This window comes from Trematomus bernacchii, unplaced genomic scaffold (genome assembly GCF_902827165.1).
Source record: "Trematomus bernacchii unplaced genomic scaffold, fTreBer1.1, whole genome shotgun sequence".
Taxonomy (NCBI): domain Eukaryota; kingdom Metazoa; phylum Chordata; class Actinopteri; order Perciformes; family Nototheniidae; genus Trematomus; species Trematomus bernacchii.
The window spans coordinates 363,363-369,362 of record NW_022987772.1 but is presented as its reverse complement, the minus strand read 5'-3'; the positions used below and the strand labels follow the sequence as shown (position 1 = coordinate 369,362).

The 6,000-nt window shown below is 41.0% G+C and overlaps 1 protein-coding gene across 2 annotated transcripts in view; it reads left to right on the top strand.

Moving 5' to 3' along the window:
- Window positions 1-1,222: 1,222 nt before the first annotated feature.
- LOC117496984 (up-regulator of cell proliferation-like) overlaps window positions 1,223-6,000 on the top strand; it is a 144,507-nt gene continuing 139,729 nt past the window's right edge. For both annotated transcript variants that reach the window (XM_034148867.1, XM_034148866.1), the window contains exons 1-2: window positions 1,223-1,254; window positions 1,466-1,506. The gene's annotated coding sequence lies outside the window, so the exon portion shown is untranslated. The remainder of the gene's footprint in view (window positions 1,255-1,465; window positions 1,507-6,000) is intronic.

Here is a 6,000-nt window from a genome sequence, read left to right as displayed (position 1 = left end):
TGGCGCAGCGGAAGCGTGCTGGGCCCATAACCCAGAGGTCGATGGATTGAAACCATCCTCTGCTAGTCTTTTTCAGCCGTGAAGCGTCTACAATGAAGATGTTTTCTCACAAAATCGAAACTTGTTTGTTGTGAAAGGACATGAAATCCTCCAAATAAATTACAATTTCTTTGATAAATGTCTCAGTAAACACCTCCCACTGCTCAAACATATTCTCCTTTTATTAGATGTAGACTGTTCCAATAGTAATACACACACACTTTTTGCCCCCCCCACTTCTGAAATGAATCCGGCGCTGCTGGTTGCCTTGTGCGGAAAGGTGCTCTATAAATAAACTTGCCTTGCCTTGCCTATAATCGCATATAGCACAAAGTGTGTGTGTGTGTGTGTGTGTGTGTGTGTGTGTGTATGTGTGTGTATGTGTGTGTGTGTGTGTGTGTGCGTGTGTGCGTGTGTGTGTGTGTGTGTGTGTGTGTGTATGTGTGTGTGTGTGTGTGTGTGTGTGTGTGTGTGTGTCCGGCGTGACTTCTGGGAAGTGGACTGATTATGAGAAGGCGGGCTGGTGCACGTGGGTCTCCACAGCATGGGCGCGTGCAGCACTTACGGGCCGTCTCCACGGCAGCGTTAAAAAAATCTTGGAGGTGGGCGTATCTGAAGCTTGGGGATTTTTTTGCGATCAACCAATCACATGAATCTCCCGCCCGCGACATACGAAGCCAAAAAGCCCAAAGTAAACTGGATATAAACTCCCCAAAACAGGCGAAAACATACCACTGTCTCTGCCACCTCCCTCCATGCCTGGCTCCTCCGGTTTATATCCCGGTAGGTCTGGTCATAAAGCACCGGGTGATTGATTCGCTACCGCTAATTTCTCCTCCATTTTTTGGAATATGAGGAAATGATCTGCGGTATGTCTCTCCCAGCATACACGCCGTTTGATTGGCTAGAGCTTGAACTGTCAGATTTGCGTACACGGGATTTGATTGGATGACGCTACCTCCTCAGCTTCAAAAGTTGAACATTGTTCAACTTTGGATCTTGAAAATCCTGAGAATCTCCGCTCGCCTGCCCACAATGCATTTCGGCGAAAGCGAAAAAAAGTGACGTCACCCCATTCAAAGTGAATGGGCAGAAGCGTTTCAAGATTTTTTAACGCTGCCGTGGAGACGGCCCGTTACTTTCAGTTTCACTTCTGTGCAGTACAAATACAGCAGAGGACAAAGAGAGCCTCAGTCTGCTGCAGCATGAAGCCCGGTAAATTTCCGTTACTCTCCTGCTGGAAACATTTAACTTGTTCTGTACTTTAGATATACTGCAACTATACTTAGTTAATGAAGAGCGTGACACTGAAATGGCACGTAGCGAGGAATACCTCATGTTTCATGTTTTTTATTGTTTTGGTTATCTGCATGAATACACTATTTGGTTCCGTGAATGTAAAGTTAATATTTGTGTTTTTTCTTAGGTTTGAAAGTGAAACGTCTACGATGAACAGAGAAGGACCAGGGCAGGTAGAATCCCATCATTACAAGGTGTTGAAAAGCAGTGGGGACATGAGGGCTCAAAAGGGTTTGAGTTATGTGGGAGCCAATGGGAGCTGAGCTCCCATAAGGAGGGGTCTGAGCTCCAAAAGACGCAGTGAAATCATATATCTGTGGGGGTCGCTAATACATTACCAACAACCATTATTTTAATCACAAATAATGCATGTGTCAATGTAATGAGTATTATTTACGTTAATGAGGCAAATAGGCTAAAAGAAAAACATGTTTTCCAAAAGAACTACGCATCTCTTGAATGACAATATGCCTGCACCTCAAAGGTGCGCAATACATTATTGCGCAATATATGCCTGTGAGCGTGTTGTGTGAGCCGAGATGATGTGTTTGTGCGTAGTTGAACCTTTTCATATTTAGGTTTGTAGCAAGTAGAGGGCTGCTGCTGCGTGTGTGTGTGTGTGCGTGCGTGTGTGCGTGCGCAAGGCGCACGCGTTAGTTTTAAAGACCCCCATAGAGCTCAGTTTATAACTTGAACCCTGTGTATTGAACCTACTTATTGGTGCCTTTTTGAGTCATTTAAGTTTCTGTAAGAGCTTATGTTTATTTTTTAGACAATGCACATGTTATTCTCTTTTTTTAAAGTGGGGTCAGAATCAGCCAGGGGCGGACTGGCCATCTGTGTGTTCTGGAGAATCACAGAACGGCCGGTCGTCATACAAATTAAAAAAAGGGCGGTGCCGGCCGTCAGCGAACTGAGCCGGCCGGCACCGCCCTTTATTTTTTTTTAACGGCATCATTTAAGTTACGCTGATAGGCGACAGAGGTCCACAGTTTCTCCGCAGCGAGGCTCCCCCCGCCCTCCTGTTGACAGTTCACGAGAGTCGAGATTTAAAATGTAATTATGCAAACATAAGAAGTTGAAGTAAAATGTCCAATAAAAGAAAAGAAAATTGTAATATATATATAATAATATTGATACAAACATAGGAGTTAAAGTAGGAATGTACAATAAAAAGATAATAAATAATATTGATACAAACATAAGTGAGATATATTGATAATTTAAAATACAATTAGGTTAACTATTTAAACATAAGAAAGTAAGCATGTGCAATAAAATAGAATACAAATATTGATATAAACAAAAGTAAAGTAAAAAGGTGCAATTAAAAAAGTATATTATAAGAAGTTAAATTCAAAATGTGCAGTTAAAATAAACAAATACAGATAATGACATAAGTTAAAATGTGCAATAACAACAATAAAATAAAGATATTTATAGTTACATCAGAAGTTGTAGTTAAAAGATGCAATAATAAGATAAAATAATCATATTGAAATAATCTTGAAGTCAAATATCAGATAAAAGTGAAAAGGAATCTAACTTCGATACAACCATGTTAATATCTAGGCCGGCTCCGATACCGAACTCTGGTGCTGATAAGGCTCCGGTGAACAGCCGTCCAATCTTTTTAGGACTAAGCAGTAATCTGCTTAGGGGAGCGTTTACAGCGTGGCCTCTAACACCAAAATGCCCGTCGTATCCCTATTTTAGACACTCCAGCCTCGGATGTCCGACCGCCAGGATAGCAAAACGGAGTGTGTGGTGTAGTAGGTGTTGGTGGGCTGGTAGAACCCCAGAGCAGTATTTAAACTGCCCCTGGAGGAGAATCCCTCTGTTATTGGGAGAACCCTTGGTAATTAGGGCAGCTTCAGGACCCACAATCCCTAACCCCCAATTTTGGTCCCCAGTTATACCAATCAAAACAATGCAAATGTAATATCAAACACAGCCAGAGTCAAACATTAACGTCACAGCAGTGATATTACCAGCCGGAGTAAAATATGAATATCATAGCAGTGATATTACCACATCAGCAGAAACACTCTAGTGGCTCATGCTTATGACAACCTTTGCAAGAAGTTCAATCAATGGGAATGGAAATTCAAAAAAGACTTGATCTGTTGGCAGGATGGGGCAAAGTTACAGATCTTAAATTCTGACAACAAAACACATGTGAACACTTGGAAAACAATGGTTGCCTCAAAAAAATCACAGTTGATCGCCAAAATAGAAGGCGGTCAAAAAGAAATGGACGAGAAACTTGATGAATACTACAGAAGGAAAGACATACATGTGAGTCTGATAGAGAAATACAAAACCGACTTTATCAACCGTATCAGAGGTCTTAAAGACCAATTCCAACATTCAGTAAACAACGCATTGGATTGTGCGCTTGAAGAAAAAAAAAGTTCAAAAGAGGCTCAGGACATTCAAAGCAAACACAGAGAAATGATAGAAAAAGAAGTAATGAAACTCTTGAGTGATCGCGAACACCGCACACTTTCTGATGAACAGTTGAAACGTGACTTTCAACAGATGTGGACAAAAGTCACAGCAAATGTGTCTGGACTGAAAGAACTAAACATATCTGAAAAAGTCCTTAAACAGTTGAGGATACATTTCTCAAATCGTAACTTCAATGAGGAATTACAGAACATTACAGACCTGAAGGACATAGCCAAGGGCCCATTTGAGGTCAAATCTGAACATGTAAAAGTACCTTGGAAAGGTATAAAATTCTGGCAAAAAGAAGCTTTACATAAAGATTTGCAGAGTTTTGCAGACACTGCCATTGAGTCTTGCAAACTGTTTGTATTTGGTAAGGCAAATACCGACACAGACTACCATGACTCTTTTACAAAGGATCTTTTGGAAAAAGTAGATGATTCTCTTAAAGGAAACACTTTCCAGCCAAAGTTTGAGATTGACCTGAAACTTCACATTTGTGGTATTGCCTCAAGAGAGTTCCTTCAAATGCACAGACATTTCTTGTCGGGAAGGGATCCCAAAATGCAGCTGGAGAAGTACAGGCCTCAGTACTTGTTGGATTTTATCGATCTATACAAAAAGAAAGATCATTGCCAACGTAAAGCAGATGATTTTGTCAGACTTTGTATCAAACCTGCTGTGGAAGAGTACATCAGTAGACATCTGGGAACCAACATTGTGGATGAAGTTTTGGCAGGCCGCCATTCAGCAGAGTACAGTTCCCGAAACGTTTTCCAGTACAACATTCAGGAAGAGTTGCTGCAAAAGGAAGACTTTCAGAGTTTTGTCAAGTTCATTTGTAAATATGAAATGTACGTGAAGCACTTGATATTTCAGCACATCTTGGAAGAAATGTCAAAGGATAAAGCTTTATGCAAACTGAAAAGTCAGAATCTGCAAGTCATAGTTAAAAAATTGACTGATGCAACTGAAAGGGCTTCAAAAGGATGGGATGGTGTCCTGCTGCCAGATAACAATGAAAGCATCACAAAGCTCATCAAAAACATGCGCAGATATTTGACCAAAGATATCTCGATTTCAGAAGAGGCTGAAAAAACCACCCTGTTTCAAATCCAAAGCACATGCCATCCATTTAAAGAGAGCCTTGTCAAATCATTGAGTGAAATGAATGAACAGCTGCAGGAGGAGTTCTCAAAATCTGAAGACATCGCTGAGACTGTGAACAAACTTCCTACCAAACCACAGGATGAGCTTTTCAATCGGGTGTTTGGTTGTGGACATCAATGTCCATTTTGTAAAGTTCCTTGTGAAGCCGGAGGTAAAAAACATATCAAACACCATGCAGCTGTTCATCGGCCACAAGGTCTGGGTGGATACAGCATTATAGACACTGAGAAGCTGATGGAAACACTGTGCACAACTGATGTTCACAGTGAGCGTCAATTCCAATGTGCAGCCACTAATGGAGAGTGGCATCCTTACAAGAGGTACACCACAATCTACCCAGACTGGCTCATTCCTCCAGACTACACCAGGGAGGCATCTGACTACTGGAAGTATGTCCTCGTTAAATACAATGAGAGATTTGCCCAAGAATACAACGCCAAGCCAGCTGATGTTCCAGTAGCATGGAGGAAAATTACAAAGGAACAAGCACTGAAAGGCTTGAAGGAAGCCTTCAACATTAACCCTCCAATCCCTCTAAGGTCAAACCCCCCCCTTTTTCCTAGATTAGGCTTGCGTGGGCTTTTTTTGTAAAATGCTATCAAAACATGTATTTCAAATCTTGGTGACCATAGGGAAAACATTTAATATTTAAAATCACCAAAATCAATATGTGTTTACATAAAAAGTAATGGCATTATAATATCAACAAGGTTAGTTGTGCTATTCATCAAAGCAGTTTATGTCAGATACAAGCCAGAGGTCCACACCACACTGTCTACACCTCCAGGGGGGGCTGGCTGGCCTGAATGGTCTGCCTACAAAAAATAAAATAATGCTGATCACAGTGGATATGGGTAAGGGAATAATATTTCACACAGCCACTAGCTTCTTGGAAATATGCCCCTTTTTATACAGTAAGGACAATAACTGCAGCGAAAATAGAAAGAACATTGAGAGTGTAAAAGAGTGCATTGATTATTCTTTGCGAATAAAGCCTTCAACATTAAATGAACAACGTACAGTCCTGACAAACATCTCTTA